Below are 19,315 nucleotides of genomic sequence, written 5' to 3'. Positions count from 1 at the left end.
GACATCTTCATCCTTTCCCCATCTTTCTATGAATCTATGAAAGACATTACCAAACATTTCTGTAAAGGGCCATATGATCACAGCGTTAAGCTTTGAGGCCATAAGGTCTCCCTTGCGATGAATCACCTCCTCCACTGTAGTGTGAAAACGGCCATAGACGATATGTGAGTGAACGAGAGTCACTGTGTTCCAATAAAGTTTTATTTACAACAGGTGGCAGCCCATAGCTGGTCATTCCTGTTTTATGAATTGAAGTTACCTCTTTATTTCCAAGCAACCCTGCCATTATCCTTCAAAGCGTTACTGGGTCTGCTTTTTCTAGCAAGTTATAATTTATTCATAGAAAAGTTTAATAAGGGACAGCAGCATTTAAATAAAATTCCTCTTTCTGGTATATATTAACTCACAACGAAAAGCAGCATAGGAAATATGTGCGTTTTCTTACTGGAACACAGTGGTTCTCATTCACTCACATATTGTCTACGGCTGTTTTCACACTACAGTGGAGGAGTTGATTCACTGCAACAGAGAAACTCACATAAGAAATATGTGAGTTTTCTAAGTCCCTTTCTTCTAAAATTTATTTTTATTCAGAAATTTTAAGCTCCAAGCTTATAAAAAAAAGACTGTCACTTATACTATGCAATGATATAAAAAATAAGTTATTTCTAATATGATGAATGTGATATAAATAACACTAGAAAATTTATAATCATACTTCTAAAGCATCATAATTAATCTTCTTTGGTTTATTTTACAAAACACATAAAAAATCCATCTGGCATTATGCTGTGATTTTTATCACCCTGTGTAGTTCAGGAATTAGCAAGGCTTTATCTTCTTCTTTCCACAGTTTTAGAGAGAAGGTCTGTTTCCTAGATCATGAAAACTGGATTGCAACATTTGGCTACATATAGTAAGGCAGAATTTTCCAAAGGATGTTCTGCTGAACAATAATTCTAGATACTTCTGAAGAAAGGTTTTCAGAAGGGCTCCAGAAGAATCGACAGATAAGTTTGGGAAAAGCCGTGTTGAAAGGCACAAAGTCTCTGAGAAGTTCTACAGTAAAGAAATCTGTTAGACATGGACCAACTCAACTGTTGTTTAACTGAAACTGTAAATTTTTATTTTTTGCATAATGCTCGTAGAACACCAGTTGGAGATCATGTTCTAAACAAATGTAGAGAGAAGCACCTGCAAGCAGTCCCACCACTGACCAGGGGTCCATCCTGATCACACTTTCCGATAGGCCCAGGTGGGAAACACAGTGTCTTCAGTGCTGTTTTTAAGCTCCAATGAGCTGCTTTTCCTTTATTCCCTTGGAAAGCCCATGAGTTCTTCAGATCCAGGTGTAAACCCACCGGGAACACTCGGATGTCTTGTTCAAGGTACACATGCAAATGAAACACTCCACTGCTTCTCGGAGAAGCAGCAGAATGATTGGGGCAGGGGCTGAAGTTGGGAATTCTGTCAAAAGATATGAGGCTCACTCAGGTTAAAACTGAAAGGGGAAAACACAGCCCAACAGAACCAGCCCCGTGACTAAATTTCCCAGAGGCATTTGAGTTCTCCCAGGGGCCTCACAGAATGCAACTGGAAATGGCGGAGAGTGCTGGTGATGACGATGAGCAGGCAAGGTCGACCTTAAGCTTTATGTGTCCTTTCATTCATTAGTTCACCCATTCACTCATTCACTCATCAGTTTTTTATGGAATGCCTTGAAATGTTAAGACACTGGAACACAGAAAGGAACAAGACAGACCCAGTCTCTAATTCCATGGAGCTTAAACTAGTAAGAACAGGTATGATTTGGGCGTAAAGGAGAGGGGGTTAGCATTTACTGATACCTGTACCAAACACCAAATACCCTATGACCTGTTTTACAGCCTTTTCTAAAGGGTCCCAAGAAACAGATGTTGATATGCTTTCCCTGAGGAAAAAGGATTCTGGGGTCAGGAAATGCTGCTCCCTCTTGAGAATTTATAATAGATATTAGCATAATCAAGACTGAGAAATTCTAGAGCAAAAAAGTCTGTTTAAATGCATTTAACTTTGTCTTTTACACAACTATTCCACCAAAAACAAATATTCCACAGAGCAGTTTGGGAAATTCCACATGTGAAACAACTTTATGAGGTAGGTACCATTATTGGTCCCATGTTAGCAGATGAGGAAATTGAGTCTTGGTAAGTTGAGGAAAATGCCACGGTTCACATAGCTGATAAAGTGGTATGAGCCATTTGAAACCAAGTCTGCTCGGCCTCAAATCACAACTCTTCAGCTCTGCATTACGTTGGCTTCCTTCTTAAGTGCCTGCTTCTAATCGATCCTGACAATTAACTAACTTAGCACTCCCACTTTGTTCCTTGTAGACATGGGCCAATTTGACACATAGTGCCACCACTTGGGGGGGGGTGGAGAAATGTTGACCCTCTGTCACTTGTCATGACTGATTGATTTCGCTTGGGGAGGCTGTAGCAGTACCAGATTCTTCCCTACAACATGATAGCAATGGGCGTGTCCTTATCCTGGCTCTGCCACTTAATAGCTGTGTGACCTGGAGCAAACTACTTAACCTCTCTGTGCTTCAGGTCTCATCTGAATAATCAGGAGACCTCTACCTAAGGTTGTCGTAAGAATTAACTGAGACAATGGATATAAAATGCTCAGCCCAGTGCTTGGCATGCAAGAAACCCTCAGGAAATGGTGGCTGCTGTTACATGTGTTGTTATTAGAGCAGTCCGTGCTGGCTGCATTTCTGACATGGGCCACCATGGGGCGTCAAAGGTTCGGAATAGGAGGCGCCAGATGGGACAATGTCTCTCCCCGGTGGGGATGTGGGGTCTTGGTCTGACAGTCTAGGTGGTGGAGGTGATGTGATCAGAGGCTCCCCTCTCTTGACAAATTTCCCTGGTTTTTCTGTGTCTCCCACATCCTGCGGGGTCAAGTCCCTTTGCTCTGTTAGACTTTAATTAGCAGGAGTGACCAGAAGGCGGACACTGCTGCCTGACACCTAATGATGTGAAGAGAGGGTGACAAGGGAGATGCAACGGAAGCTCCCTAAAATAGCCTGGCATGATAGAGAAGGCCATCCTCAACGGGGAAGCTTGACAGCCCCACTGTATGAAATCCAAAAATATAAAGAGAAATCAAGTAATTACCTTTTCAAGGGCTGGAAAGAAAAAGCCAGAGAAGGAGCTTCCATGGAAACGAGGTTCTGTTTATTGCACTGGTCTTTTCTACCGAGGAAAGGAAAGATCAGCTGGAGAACCAAGGCAAGAGCAAGCCTTTCACACTGACAGCTCATTAGGGTTCAAAAATGTACATGTGCATAAAGGCTCTTTACCTAATTAGACAAATAATCTTCCTACTAGCAGAGGTCAAGCAGAGGCAGGGCTGTTGTTTTGACTTGTCAGTCAAGCCAAAGGAAACATTTTCTTGGGCTTTTCCTTTAAGTGATGGAGAACTGAGCCCAGCACCGCGTAAGTGCAGACAGGTATCTCCCAAGCCATCAGTTCAAGCCTACCAGAGGCGACTCTCTCGGCTTATTGGTGGCAGGTACTCTTTCAATCAATGCAGAGATGAGAACTCAGGGTAGTGCTGCTGTAGGGCCAATTTGAACACAGCCCTGAGATCCAGCAGAGTGGAGCTGCGCCTATCTATCCTGCTCCTTAGCTGTGCAACCTTGTCAAGTCTCTTAACCTTGGTGAATCTCAACTTCTTCATCTACAAAGTGGAGATAACTTTTATCTTGCATGGGTATCTTGAAAGGACACAATGAGACAATGAATTGCATTGTGCAAAGGAAGTCAGAACAACTTCGGTCCAAATCTTGGCTTTGCCATTTCCTTACTGAAAGGGATTGAATATGCAATTCAATCTTTCTAAGCCTCAGTTTTCTTGTCTATAAAACTGGGATAAGATACTTACCCCAGCGTGTTCTGAGGATTCTGTCAGATGATATACATCCAAAGCACCCAGTGTGTTGCTGGCACATGGTAGGTCCTATAGTTTAGCAAATAGTTTCTGGAGCTATCCCTGTTTTAGAATAGGCACTCACCAGATGTTAACTTTCCTCTCTGCGTTTGTGATTTAAGAAAGAAACCGGACGGTGGCAGGGTGCCCTGGAATCCTGGAATGGATGTCAGGAGACTGTGTTCTGGTCCTCGATTTGCCCTTAGCTGTGGGATCTTGGGCCAAAGTCATGACCTGTCTGCCCACAGTCCCTTCATCTGAGAAATGATAAGCTCTACACTGTTATGTTCTAGGATTCTCCGAAAAGCCTAGATAAGCATTCCTCAAAATTATATACTAGGGAACGTTAGTCCTGCAGGTCCTCTACATGCTCAGTGAGAAAGTGTTCTGGGGTCACATCAAGTCTGGAAACCTGCTGCTTCTGTCCGCTTTCTGGAGAGCCACGAGACACACTAGTAAGAAGCCTGCACCAAGGCAACCTCATGCAGCCCATGTTTCCCTAATTTATCTGCCCATGTGGGAAACACATCTGAACACTCAGGAACACATTTCGGGATATGCTCACCTAGGCGATTCTCCTGTGCTCCTTGCTTTTCTCATGTCTCTGGACAGAATTTTTGTGGGGGGAAGTGCTCCCACTGTGCAAACAGAGCTATAACTCAGAAAAGAGGGACCCACCTGAGGATGCCCCGTCTGACCTCTAGGGTGATGACGAAATTGCCATGGGGCCTGGGTTGGGAGCCTCCTCATTAGCCTCAGAGCCCCTGGAGGATTGGCCTTGACAGTGTGCCTGGGAGACGTCCTTGGGTACCAGCTTCCCCGGGGAAGGACTGACTTCTCTGTGCTCACATGATGGAAGAATTCTCTGGACTCTTCCAAAGTCATCGTTATCACTGCCAAGGGGCAGCTTTCAGTCAAGCAAAGAGAGGATGTGATTCAAATACACAGAAAATGTAAACAGAAACAGGCAGATTGCTTTATGCATTATTTGAATAATTGTTCTGCTTTCTGGAAAAAATCTATGATACTCAGCCTCAGAGTAAATGAACCAACTTTAGCCTCAGGACTGAAATGAAAATGATCCAGACTGGCTGGAAGGAGCTTTAGAGATGATGTAGTAACTTCAGGCTGCGGATCTGACCCCCGCTGAGCTCTGCGACCTCTCCCGGTCCCCCCGCATCCTCCCTCAGTGTGCTCCGTGAAGTCCTTTGCTGAGGCCTTTGGAAGGGCTAAACCTTCCTCCTGCTGCCAGGTTTTTGCACAGGCTGTTCCTCATGCCTGGAACACTCTTCCTTGTCTCTTGTTTGGCTGGTAAAGCCTTCAGCTTTGCAGCAAACTCTTCCCTGACCCCTTCAGACTCGGTGAATCTCTCCTGACATACTACACACCTCTCTTTTATTAGCGCTCGTCATGATATAATTTTACATGTACTCGTGTGATTTTTTGATGTTTACTTACTAGTCTGTAAGCTCCATGAGGGCAGGGATGGGTGTGATTTTGCTCAGCTCTGTGTCCCTGGCACCTACGTATACAGGTGCTACTTGTATAGCATGGTAGCAAGTACGGAGTGAGCTCTCAGTAAATACCTGGTGGAAGAATAAAATGGCAGCAGAACCAGCTACAAGACTGTGTTAATTAACTGTGACTCACAGAGGGAGAGTGACCTGCCCACAGTCACACAATAATCAGCGACAGAGCTGGGACCAAATTCCCAGTCTGCCAACTTTTAGTTTGCTATATCTTGCTGCTCAGTGGCTGGGTCCCAGAAAGTGTCATTCTTTGCAGAAATAGGTAAAGTAAACTTTGCTGGCCTATAACCAGTTATATTCCTGATAAAGCATCCTCAATTCTGGGCTTTGGGAGACGGAGGCAGGGGGCCCTCTAAACAGCTACAGTGAAAGCTAACCTGCTGACCCTGGATTAGCTCAATCTCTTCGCTTTGTTTCCTCTCTACTTCTTAGCCGGGGCCGTGGGTTTCCAGAGATTACTGTCTGAGACAGAGGCTGCCAACAGTCACTGCGGAGGAGGGTGGAGGCGCCTCTCCATAAAGCACTCCCATCAGCTGGCACGGCCCTCCTTTTATCCATAGCACCATGTTTTTTTAATCCTCCTTCAGAGACAAACTGCTCCAGAGAATGCTGCCTTCTTGGTGCACTGCAGTCTGGAAAGTTACAGCTGGGATGGTGTCAGTTCCCAACCAGGAGATTGGAGTGCCTGGGTCTCTGCCAATTTGAACTGTGGCTACATTACAGCATTGGATACCTGGCTGCTGCCTCCACGTTCCTTTCTTCCCATCTCCTACAGCCTGTCTCCTGTTTGTCCACCCTTATTGCTGAACTGTGGAACACAGACAGCATCTACTGTCCTGGTTCAAATCCTTGCCGTTCCACTTTGAAGCTGAACGATCTTGGGCAAGTGACTGGACCTCTTTGAGTCTTAGCTTTTAATTTATTTCAACTCCTTTAACTCTGAAAAGGGAATAATAATGATAACACCTACTTCACAAGGTTGAAAAGAGATTAAATAAGATGGCGTGTGTAGGACAATTAGCAGAGTGCTTGCCATGTAGATGCATATATTAAATCTCAGCAGCCATTAGTCTTTGGCATTGCACAGCCTGCATACGTTCTCCCTTACACAAATTCGGACTCAGCAGCACTTCATAGGGCAGAACAGATTCTTTCTGGGTAAGAAACCAAGCTTTAAAAGGTTAAGTAGTTTGCCTGTAGTTCCAGAGATAATTGGCCCTGCATAGAGAGGGTAATCCTCAGGGGGAAAAAAGAGTGGCTGTCAGAATCAGAAAACCTTGAGGTTTAGTGCTGCTTGTGCCACAAACTCACTGGGGGATCAGGGCCAGGTGCCCAACCTCTCTGAGCATCTGTACCTGTAGCTCAAAAATAATAACCTCAGAGGACTACCGTCACGATGATAATAAACATTTTCACACGGCAGAGGTTCAGCACGGTGCAGGTACATATTCCTATTATTATTACTGGAGGAGAATCTGATGAAATCTGCAGCCTCATTGTCCGTCTGAGTCTTTGCTGAGTCTGTTCCCGGATTATTTGTAGAAAGAACATGGAGTTTGGTGTCCCATGGACACTCAATTACATTCCGTTTTTATAAAAATCACCCAAGGAGATACTACCTAATTTGTGGAAGAGTTAAAATATGACCATTTGTGTCTTTCTATACCATTCCTATTTCCTTTCCAAGAAAAGACCTTGAGTAGGTCAAAGTTTCCATTCCAAAGGATGCACTTCTCCTTGATTGCAAAATGCAGGGTTTAGATCCCAGCCAATGAGAACACTGCCTGCATTTGAGTCACCAGTTTTATGTCTTTGCTGGCTTCTGGCGATGCAGTAAATATAACACAAGAGCTCCAAATGCAGCAATTCTCTGAGCAGCCAGCAAAGAAATACATAAAAAAACCCAAACAGAAAACCAATCTACTTCTTTATGATCCTATAGCGCTCAGCCAGTCTTTCCTCATTCCCACTGTAGTCCTGAAATGACCTGCCCTCTTTGTATCATTTCATATCTGACATATCATTCAGGGTCTGGCTTCAGACCTTCTTTCTTCCAGAAGCCCTGTTTGGTTACTTTAGCCAGGCATCAACTCACTTTTCTAGGAATTGCTGGCCAGTCCAGTATCTAAGCCTTCTCTGTGTTCTGTGTCTTAGATTTCCCTTCCTCACCAGGTCACCCGTGGGGCACGGTGGTCAGGGACCCAGGAGCTGGAAACAGTCAGATCTGGCCTCAAATCCCTGCTCTGCCAATTGCCAGCTCTGTGACACTGGGCCACATACTGAGCCCTTTACATGTGCAGCCTCCTTTGCAAAGTGGGCGTCCTAACAGTAACAATGCCAACAGCAAAGACCTGTGATGAGAGTGAAAGGAGATGGTACTCATAAAGCAACTTAGCATGATGCCTCAAATATGAGGGCTTTGCAAGGTTAAGGCTACAATTCAGTAATATTGAGGCCAGTGACTACAGTTTTCATCCAGCGTAGAGGACACAGCTGTGTTATTTTTTTAATAGATCATCTTAATGATCTTTACAGCTGGGGTTGGGAGATAGTCCAAGTCACCTGAACTGTCCTGAAAACACAGTGAACTGAAGCCATTCAAAGAAGACAGCAGGTATCGTCTTACTGGGTGGGAGTGTAGATGCCCATGCCAAAGCCCAGGGTAAAGAGGAAGCAGGTGGTTTTGTCAAGAGAGGCTGCAGGGTCTAGGCTTGCTCTATCCCTTCATAGCTGTGCAGTCACCTCCTAAATATCTCTCAAATCCATCTATTCTGCTTGCTCACTTCCCTAGGCCAGGCTGCCATCATCTCCACCCTGGACCACCGATTCCACCTGCATCCTCTCTTGCTTCCCTTGGATGCAGCAGTTCTCCATCCTGGCTGGACATTAGAATTTTCAGAGAGAGAAAAAAGGGAACCCTGATGTTGAGGCTGCACCCAGATCAACTAAATCATACATTTCGGGTAGGGGCCCAGGCAGCAGTATTTTCTGCCCCTCACCCCGTGATTCCAATGTGCAGCAAAGATTGAGAACCTTTACGAAAATCCAGTGGCTCCCAAAGTTTGGTGCTCCAGTGGCCCCAAAGTGTGGTGCCCATAAGAATCAATCAGAAAATCTGTTAAAACACAGAATCCTGGGCCTTCCCCCTGTACAGTTTTGATTCAGTAGGTCTGCGGTGAGAGCAAAGAATTTGCCTTTCTGAGCAGCTCCTGGGTGATGCCGATGCTGCAAACTACCTTGAGGAGCAAGGCTCTAACTCAAGCTCTGCAAAGCAGCCTGCTCATCTTTTTGGAACATGCATTTGCTCATGTTCCTCTCCTGCTTGAGACGATCCATTTTCCTTGGCAGTAAGAGCCCAAGATCCTCATCAAAGCTTCAGGAGCTGTAGCCATCTGGCTCCTACACAGCTTTCCAGCCTCATTTCCTACTACTTTGTCTTCTCTTCTAGGCTCGAGCTATTCTGTATTTCTTTTTCTAGGTTCTCAAACATGATATATTCTTGCTTGGCCCCTGCATGATGTGCATGCTCTTCCTTCCTCTGTCATCTCTGTCTGGCTAACACTAGATCATTAATCCAGGGTCCAGCCTTGATGTCACTTCCTTAGGGGACTTCTTGGTCTCAGCCAAGGTCACTACCTTGAGCATCCCCTGGCATCCTGAACCTCCTCTTTTATCACCCCCATTACATTTGCACGATTCACTTTTTGTCATGTTCTCTGCAAGACTGTGAATGCCTCAGGGGCAAAGACCTTGTCTGCCTTGTTCATTATAAAAATCTCCAGTGACTGATGCATGATAAGCAAGAAAGAAATATTTGCATAGTTAAATTTGAGATGGAGATAATAATATCTACTTGGCAGGGATATTTTGACGAGTTAGTGAAATGTTTGCCAATCACTTAGTGTGGTGTCTTCTGACATTTAATAGGTGCTTAAATCATGACCTAAATGGAAATCTTAACGTAAATGGTTTAAACTTATTAATTCTTGTTGAATGAATAAAGTATTCAAGTGAAGAAGGGACAGAGACTGACTAAAGTGGTATGAATAACAGAGGTGTGAATCAATTAAACTCTGTGAGTCTCGGTTTCCTCATCTGGAAATAGGGAATATTAATACTCAACTTATCATTTTAAAAGTATTCATTAAATGTTTGCTTTGTTCCAAGAATTGTGTTATGAGCTGTGAAAAGCAGGATAAACACAGAACTTGCTAACTTTTAGGATTCTTTCAAAAACAAAAATGCTTTTTTTCCCCAAATTAGTAAAGTATTACACAAATGTAAATAATTATTTTCATTGTCATTAGTTTTTGAATGCAGTTTTTACTAATTTCTGAAATTCTGTTCAGGCAGCTGATCTGATGCGAAATGGTCATTTGTTCAAAATGAGGCAGAGGTGATTCTATTCTCTGGAGATTTTGATATGAATACCATAGGAAATAAAATGCCTTTTTGTGCTGTTGAATAATTTTGCTCTTTAAGCAGCATCAAGTCATGGTAAAAAGCAATTTATAAATGGCAAAAATAATGCACTTAACAGGAAATCCAGAAAACATCCAATGATGTTTAAAATACTTCTAATAAAATTGAATGCTTTTGCTAAATATGCCTGCTCTTTATTTGAAGGGAAAGAGAACTTCATTTTCAAATATTGATAATGCAGTATATAAAGTTGCTCACAAGGTCAAAATGAAATTGAGTTTTCCAGTTTCTGCAATTATGGCTTTAGTAAATGTGTATGTGCATGCGTGTGTGCGCATGTGTCTGTGTGTGTGTGCCTGTGTGTTAGAGAGTTTTCAAGCAGTAGCACACATGCACATCTATAAATCATGGAGCTGCCCATGCCAATTAAAATTGAGGTGAAGAAGTATAATTTCCAGGGTACATGAGAACTGTCACATGCACTGCTATTTCCTTTAAGTGGCATGTCACAAATACAAGGTGTGCTTAATTTCCAGTCCCAGGCTGATTATTATGCAAGTACCTGGTGGAAATTTGGTCTATTCATAAGTCTACCCACATATATCATTATCTAGTTTTGCCTGCCCTGAAGAGTGTGTCTACTGTGGTGTTACCATTGTTCAAAGTCAAAAATATTTATAGAGGGTGGGTTTCACCTTGATTAAGACGTGTCAAAAGAACAGTTAGATCCTGGTATCAAATCCATAACCAAGTAGATATCTATATCTATATATTTTTCTATTAGTTCTTTTAAAAGTATCTATGGGCAAGAGGAAGAGGTAATATTAAAAACAGAGAGGCCCCAAATTCTCCAAAAGATGGGAGAAAAAGAATGATTAAAAAAATCCCAAATTACATTATCAGCATTTATTAAATGCTTCCTGCATAAAATATACTGTATTTTATACTATCGGTGAGTAAAGGCATCAGAGTATCATCTATTCTAACCCATATGACAGTTCTTAACTTAGTTGTTGGACTATATTGATGTCTACTCTTGCCATATTCAAGGAGTTGGATGTAGAAGATTTTATATTTTTGATGAAGTTGAGGTCAATAATCCCATGTCAAGCATAAGTAAGGATAATCATGTGTTGTACTGAAAACAAAAGTAAATATTGAAAAAGCAAATTAAAAGGTGGAAATAAATTAATTAGAATAGGCAAAGTTAATGCATGGTAAAAAATTAACCCTGAAATTTCAGTTTCTTTCTTGCTTACTCTGTGTTCAATGCCAGTTATGGGGGCTTTCTTCCATAGCATCACTCAGGGATCCAGGCAGATGAAAGCACCACCATTCTGTGACTCTGCCATGTTGATATGGGGCTTCCAAGCTCAGTGCAACAGGGGAACACAGAGCATGGAGAATTCATAGCCCATTCGCTGGAACTAATCACATGGCCCTGACCTAATTGCAAAGGAAGTTAGAAAATGTAGGAAGACACATAAAATATTTCATAAGCGTTACTCTGTCTGACTCAAAAAATACTATGGATTCTAAAGTGCCTAAAATATAGACGCTATCTTGATTATCTGGGAAATGCTCGATTCTCTATTTTACCTGGCCTATGTGGATACTTCTACATCAATTCAAATTAATTCGAGTGAACATGGTGTAACATAATTAAATTTGCATTGTGAAAGGCAAACATGACCTTGGCTTAGAGGAGGGAAATGGAAGAAAGTGGTACCGTCCTCTGAGAATGAAACCTACAAATAAGCAGTATTTTAACCAGCATAAATTAAAATAATATTGACTGAAATACACATATCCAGCACCAACGAAGTTCAAATCAAGATGGCCCAAGGGTCTCCTAATCCAATTACTTCCTAATGCACCTACAATTTCCCAGACTGAGAGACACTTTGAGTGGTAAACCACTATCAAGATAGATGACTTCTTATCTCTTAAAATTTTATTTGTAATCTAGACACTAGGCTAATCCTCTGTGCAACTGGTTTTAAGGTTAGAAAGTTCATTTGCTGATGCTGGCCTTTCACATTTGCAAAAACTAAGGAAATGCTTTTTAGGGCCTTCAGAGGAAAAACTTTGTAGTAATTGTAGCAAATCCCTTGCTCCCAAATTACTGTACAATCTCAGAGAAAAGAAAAACTTATCCAGGAACCTCAATTAGTCACCTTTAAAAAGGAATTTACTTTTACAAGGAAAGTCAAGTCACAGTGGGAATTGTGTTTTTAAAAAGCAATAGCAAATGTATGCATGAGGTCACTACCCTGCCCTTTTATGCTAACATTCCTAGACACAGAATTGATTTGCAAAATGATGCCTTTCCACAAGATGTTTGTTGTATTCTAAGGTAGGAGAGTGGAAAAATACATTTTTCAAAAACGGTTTTAACATGAAGTGAAACCCAAATGATTTTCAGGTTAATAGCTCAGCAAGTACCTGACACAAAATGGGAGCTCAATATGTATGTGTTGAATGATTGCCTATAAATATTTTATCCTCCATGTAACGGGGAAGCTGCAGTATTCTAAGCTGATCTATGTGATTTTCTTTTTAAACTGAGACAGAGTCTCACTCTGTTGCCCTGGCTAGAGTACAGTGGTGTCGTCATAGCTCACAGCAACCTCAAACTCCTGGGCTCAAGCAATCCTCCTTCCTCAGCCTCACGAGTAGCTGGGACTAGAAGCACACACCACCATGCCCAGCTAACTCTTCTATTTGTTGTAGAGACAAGGTCTCACTCTTGCTCAGGCTGGTCTCAAACTCCTGAGCTCAAGTGATCCTCCTGCCTTGGCCTCCCAGAGTGCTAGAAGCTACCGCACCCAGCCTATGTGATTTTTTAATTGAAAAATTATTCTCTATGCTTTTATCACTCAACCTATAATGGTTGTCATTATCAACTCTATTGATTAAGGGATGGTTGGATCTGCTACCTGTTTATTTTATTTGGTAAAAATGAGTGATCCAAAAGTATAGGGTTTGGAGAAAATGAGATACCTAAATAGACATGAAAATTCTTCCAAAAATTGAAAGGACTGTCCAGAGATTATTATTGTTCGTGGTGATGTTTCACCTTCTTTTAAGTACTGCAGACATTTTGCTGACATTTGAGCAAAACGCACACTCCTGTAATTTCTTATTGTGAAATTCTGCGATAGAGATATCAAGTCATAATGCCACAAGGCCCTGGCTAGTGTCAGATGGTGCTTAATGGATTCTGTCTCTACAGCCTGACATGTGCAGTTGAGTTGGAAAATGGATGATTAAAAAATTTAGAGTCAACATACGCAGCCAGCTGCACAGAACAAGATAACGCCTTGGGTGACAGCCTGTGGCTTTGATGTAGGATGGTTGCAAAGGATCTTACACTCCTGAGAGGAAGTCAGACATGTACCCAAAGAGGAGAAAATTCTGAAAAATTCATAAGCTTCCTTATCATTAATAATTAATCTCTAAATCAACACACATTGGCAATTTATACTGGCCAACACTGGAGAACAGCTAAGGACTGAAGCTATGCCTCCCTCTGCAAACTCCTCTGGAGTGATTAATTTCATCGCAACCTTCCGTTTCTTATCAGAAAAGCAGGGCTGCAGAAATTCAGGAGACAGTCTTCAACATAAGCTGTGACATTAGCCATCATAATTTATAAGATGAAAGCATCAAATCTCTCCCAAACTGCAGTCTCTCCATCCTCCTGCCACCCCTCCCTCCTAAAAAAAAAAAGGTTTAGATTTGACACTCACCTAGATTGGGATTTTTCTGACAAAATTCTATGATCTCTATAAGCCAGCGGGTGTCACCCAGGTGAGGAGGGGGGTGCAATTTTGCCCCCCAGAAGACATTTGGCAAAGTCTGGAGACATTTTTGCCTGTCACAGTGGGGGGAGAGAGGTGCTGCTGGCATCTAGTGGGTAGAGGCCGGGGGTGCTGCTCAACATCCCACGGTGCACAGGACAGTCCCCTACAACAAGGAATTACCCAGCCTGAAATGTCAGCTATACTGAGGTTGAGAAAGCCTGCTGTACAGGCTGACCTCGGGGAAGTAAGATGTTTGCCCTGACAACATTTGATTATGGGGGCAAAGAGAAAGTTGCTCAACTGACATGGAGGCTTAACTTCATGATGTTAATCCTCTCCCTGTTAAACCCTTCCCAATATTACCAGCCAGGCTGAGATCCGAAATAATCTGAGGAAGGGAAGAGATAAGCACTTGACAGTTCCTACCATGGTTAAGGAATTTGTACAAGAAGGTGCTATGTTTGCAAGCATACTTCACACAGGTATTTTTGGAATTCTGCTTCAGAGTTGATTTCACTGAGGTGTGTAAGACGCAGGGGTTCAACTACCGGGATTTTGTTGGCAGAGTTCTGGGTGTATCGGTCCCCACTGTGTTGCATGTATGTTCATGCCGCAGGCTCCGTTGTTCCAGGAGAACGCTGCAGCGGAGGGACTGGACACATTCCTCTTCTGCATTCTGTCGGACGTTTGCTATTCCCCACACACTCACAGACCAGGCCCACAACCTGCAGCTTGCAGGGGAAGGGAGATGCAAACGCACAACCCCCTCTCCTGGACTTAAACACCTGAGATGCTGCCCAGACCAGAATCAGAACAAAAAGGGCAGAAAACCTGGGGTGGGGGTGGGGTACAGGGGTTGAAGTAGGGGCAAAGAGAGGGACATCTAGGAGGCGATCATGCTACCCCTTCATTTACTGCACTTTAAGATAAAACTAGAAAAGCCCCACTCCTTTTCCAACAAGGCAAAATATACTGCCCTCCTTCCTCACTAAATGCCATTTTTAGTAATTTTTTAGGTTTGCCAATGTCACTATTCCTATAAGGAAGAAACAAATGAATGCTTGATTCTAACATCTGTGTTTCTCGAGAGTTTTTCACTGGAATGAGAAACCACACCAATCTTGTATAGAAGAAAGAACTCGTGATGAATTCATTTTACAGAAAAACATATTAAGCCAGTTTCTCTGCTATGCCTCACAGTGAGGGGGATGTTGAGATTTCTGGGCCCCAGGTTTATATTATTCTTTCCTTGTTAAAAATGTTTTAAGCATAAAACATAATTTTTACATGAACAGACCACAAAGGAGAAATACTGGTTGACCCGAGAAAACTTCTGGAACAGGGTGTTGCATGGGATTCTTCCTACTGTTCAAAAATTGGAGACACAAGTTTTAGTGGGACATTCGCACCCCCCAGACCTTATTAAGAGGTGTCCTTCCCGGCCCTCCCCTCCCCAATCTTCATTCCAATGACCCTCTCCACCAGGGATTTTTGAGCAGAAAACTGGGGAAAGAGAGGAGAGGGGTTGATTAGAAAGAAAAAGAAATTTGCCCAGGTTCCAGATATGTTAGCCTAAAAGGAGATTGCTGAGGTTTATCTTCCCTATGGTACCTCCTGCTGCTTCCCCTTGAAGAAAATAACTTGTAGAGACTGGGATTCCCAAGAGAAAGTGGCATCTCATTTTTACTGTTCTATTGGATGTCTACATTGCAGCCAACTGGTTGACCTGCCCTCTGTGTCTAGTTAAACAGATCTAAAACACAAAGAGAATTGGAGGGAGACAGCAGGGTGGAGTGGGGCACCTGTGGCACTGTCTCTCCTAGGGCTGTTTGCTGTGGCAAGGTGCCTGGGTTGGTCCTGGGCCAAATGCACACTGAGCGAGGCAGCTGAGCTAGAGTCATCTTGCTGGAGCCTCATCCTAGAGGCGGATGCTGGTTCTGGGAACCCCACCAGCAGGAAGCTCTGGAATGGAGCCCCAGAGATGGGTTGGAAGACAGGAAGAAGCTGAAGAAGATCTCCGCCATGAGAGGGACCCCCATGGACTGCCCCCTCACCCAAAGAACTCATGCATGCCTCGCATGAGAGCATCAGCATTTAGCTGCCACCACACAGTGGGACCAATGGAGAGGCAGTGAAATAACCAAAGAGGAGACTGCAGTCACCAGCCCAATTAAGAAAAAAGACCTTTGCCTTCCCCCGCAGCACTGCCCAACACTTTCCACCCCCTGCATCGGCCCCGGAGAAACTAGTCACAGGACAGGCAGGGAGGTGATGAGCTTTAAATTAGATATGAAGTTGACATTTTAAACCAGACTGGGCTTTTGAGAGTGACTGGAAAAGCTGAGAGGTCTGCATGAGGAGTCATTAAGAGATGGCAGAGGGAATTCTAACACAGCGAGGCTGAAGGTAAAAACTGGAAAAAAATAAAGCTGTCTCATGTTTTTCCTCCACCTGGTACAGAATCATCAATAAATGAGTTATAGATTATAGCAAGGTCTTTCAATAAATATTCCCATTTAAAAAAGTGTTATGTCCCTTAAGAAATGGGAAACTACCTTTGTAGGCAGTGGGGACCCCTAAAGGCGATTGAGGATGGGAGCACCATAATTGGGTTTGTGTTCTGTGTCACTCCGGAGGCAGTGGAACATGGTGAGGAGGCGGGGAGAGCGGCCGAGCAGCTGCAGAAATTGTCCAGGTGAGACACGATGCACGGTGGTTGAGAGCCACGTTGAGTCAGCCATTCAGACACTCTGTGCTTGGAACAGTGGCTTCATTGCTATGAGCCTCCATTGCCTTTCGTGAAAAATGGGGATCGCCCATTTTTGGGCTGGCATGAGGATCCAATGAAGCTGCACAGGTAAAGCACTCAGCGGCCCATCCCTCCCCAAGCTGCCCCTCACTCAGAATTACCTGTCTCTATAAAAGTCTCTTTGATTCTCCCAGGTGTTGAGGTCTGAAACCTCGGCATCTCCCCAGCTTTCCTCTCTTATTACCACTCACATCTAATCATTTGTCAAACGCTCTCCTGTCCTCCCTTGTATGGCTGCTCTTCGTACGTTTGTGTCTTTCTCCTCTTTCCATTTCTTCCCTAGTCCAGCTCTTGACACGTCCCGCCTGGACTGCTGTGACAGCTGCTCAGCTTGCCTCCCGCCTCGATCTTCCACTGCCACGACACTGACCTAAAACACATGTGGTCACATTGCTCTCTTCTTGAAGAACATTCAGTGACTTCCCACTTTCTGTGGGGATAGTTTTCAATTTTTTTAAAAGCAGTGTAGCGCTTTAAAAAATGGAAATACTATCTGGACAGCCATAATACTAAGCTAAGAAAACAAGAGTTTCTCTGTTCAAAGTAGCGTTGATGGTGGTTGTGGTGGTGGTGGTTGAGAGTCCAGAGGCCCATTCCTATGTTGCAGCCCTGATGGGTTTGGAGAAAACACGTGGTTGCCATGAACCAATCTTTGAAAACAGTGAGGATACAGCCTCATTCTTCATGGCCAGGGTTCCACCCACCTTTCAGCCTCCTCTCCCACCTACTATGCTTCCTGTGATCCTGCTGAATTGAACTTTTGGCATTTCCCCCACCCTGCCCTGTCTTTGCTGACACCATTCCCTTGGCCAAGAACACATCTTTGTGTAACTAGGAACTCCCAGCTCCAGAGCCTGCTTCAGATATGCTGCTGCCCTGCCTAGAAGGCTCCTTCACCACTTTTCCAAGCCAACCTCTGCCATCCTTCTGCCCCAGGGCAGGCTTTCCACCACAGCCTGTCTCTCTCACATTCTCTTCTCAAAGGTTTTCAGAAAACCATGCCGTCCATCACAGAACCTAGGTTAGTTTGTAATTACACATCCCTTGGTGTGGTTGCTTGATCAATGTCTGTTTCTCTATGAGTTCCACGATTTTTGCTCAACATGATAACCTTAGAGACTGGCACGGAGCCTGGCCTGTGCTAGGGGTTTAATAAATATCTGCAGAAAGGAAGAAGAAAAGGAATCTTCCTTCCGTTATCCTCCCCATGCCCCCCCTCTCATAGCTCTCAGCTCCTTCTGTTCTACTCTGGTGCTATTATTATTTGCACACATATCTAATGCTTGCTCCTACAAAACTAGAAACTTCTGAGGGCAGGAACTATATCTAGTTTGTCTCTTGATCTCCAACAGAGCCTTGAAGACAAAAATAAATGGTGGGTAAAATTTTTGTTGTTTGACAGATCCACATGGATTGCTATTCAAAGTGTACCCTCAGAGTCCTTGCTCCAGAAGCTTGTTTTGAAGAGCTTGAGTTCTTCAGTCACTGACTTGATGACTATGATATGCCCATATCACCTCCAAGATTCCTCTGCTTTATTCTAAATTTTGTTCCAGGCTGACTTCTGTAATAGGTAAGGGGGCCTGAGGGGTGCTGCGTGTGGATGACAATAGAGGCAAGAATGATACTTTAGGCCTTTTGTTCTCCAGGAGCACCTCATTTGGGGAAAATTATATCAAGAGACACACTGAGTTTGCACCTGGAGGTGAATTACAAGGTATTTATGGCAAAGCTGTCTTATTAACTAATGAATTCAAAGGCAGTCAGAAAATAATCGGAAGGAACGATAGCGAGCTATTTTTGGTAGCACAAGGGACAGAGGACAATCTGGAAAGGTGGTGGCTTCCTTCTTTAATAACTGAAATCCTATTTCACAGTCCACAGATTTTGTGGCTGTGTCTTGATACTATAATAAAAGTATTTCTGGGATATATGAGAGAACTCCACTTTTATTTGGACATTAAAGATAAGTGCAGGAGCTATTTTTTCCACTGTTTATTCTACTTTAGCATAGGAAATCCACACCCCCTAGGAAGCCAGTGAATCACTAAATGACCAGAAAATGCCAGAATGGACTGGAGCTTAAATTCTTGCAAGAAAGCCCAAAGCGCTAGAGATGCTAACTATTCATGACTGCCTCGTGTATATCCTCTGGAAGCACTATCTTCCCACTCTAAATGTTAGTGCTTCAAAAATCATCTCTGAAAACTGTTAGTGTACAGAGAGTGACAGGATTTTCAAACTATTTTAATACTTTCCCTTGCTTTGCTATTCAACAGAGTTGGCAGCTGAGAGGTCAGGAAACTAGTTTGACTTTTCAAAATTCTTATTATATTTAAGAGATTTGGATCTCTGGAAAAAACAGTTTCTAAAAGAGAATGTACCAGAGAGAGTTTATTCTCTCCTTCCTTCTTATATCCCTTCCTTCCACAAATATTTATTAAGCATAGACTGTGCCAGGTAACATATTATGTGCTGGGCATACACAAGCATAAATGAACTGGTCTTTCATCATAGAATTGATAATTGGTGAGGAATACAAACATTAATCAAATAACCACGCACATTAATGTAAACTTACCAAGACGTAATTGCTCCAAAGAATGAGAACAAGATTCTGTGAAAGAAGTCTGAAGTCTGACTTAGCAGCTCTTAAACTGAGACCTAAAGATAAGTAAAGGTTAACAAGGCAAGAACAAACCAAAGTCAAAGCTAGCAGAAGACAAGAAATGACAAAGATTGTAACAGAACTAAGTGAAATTCAAACAAAAAAA

At 43.1% G+C, this 19,315-nt stretch overlaps 1 protein-coding gene across 10 annotated transcripts in view; it reads right to left on the bottom strand.

Annotated features, from left to right (window-relative positions):
- The window catches only part of CADPS (calcium dependent secretion activator), a 440,985-nt gene that overhangs the window by 248,043 nt on the left and 173,627 nt on the right, over nucleotides 1–19,315 (bottom strand). The gene's annotated exons all lie outside the window — the stretch shown is intronic.

Source organism: Lemur catta, chromosome 18 (genome assembly GCF_020740605.2).
Source record: "Lemur catta isolate mLemCat1 chromosome 18, mLemCat1.pri, whole genome shotgun sequence".
Taxonomy (NCBI): domain Eukaryota; kingdom Metazoa; phylum Chordata; class Mammalia; order Primates; family Lemuridae; genus Lemur; species Lemur catta.
Note: the sequence above shows the minus strand (reverse complement) of the source record. Positions and strands in the feature narration are given on the sequence as shown.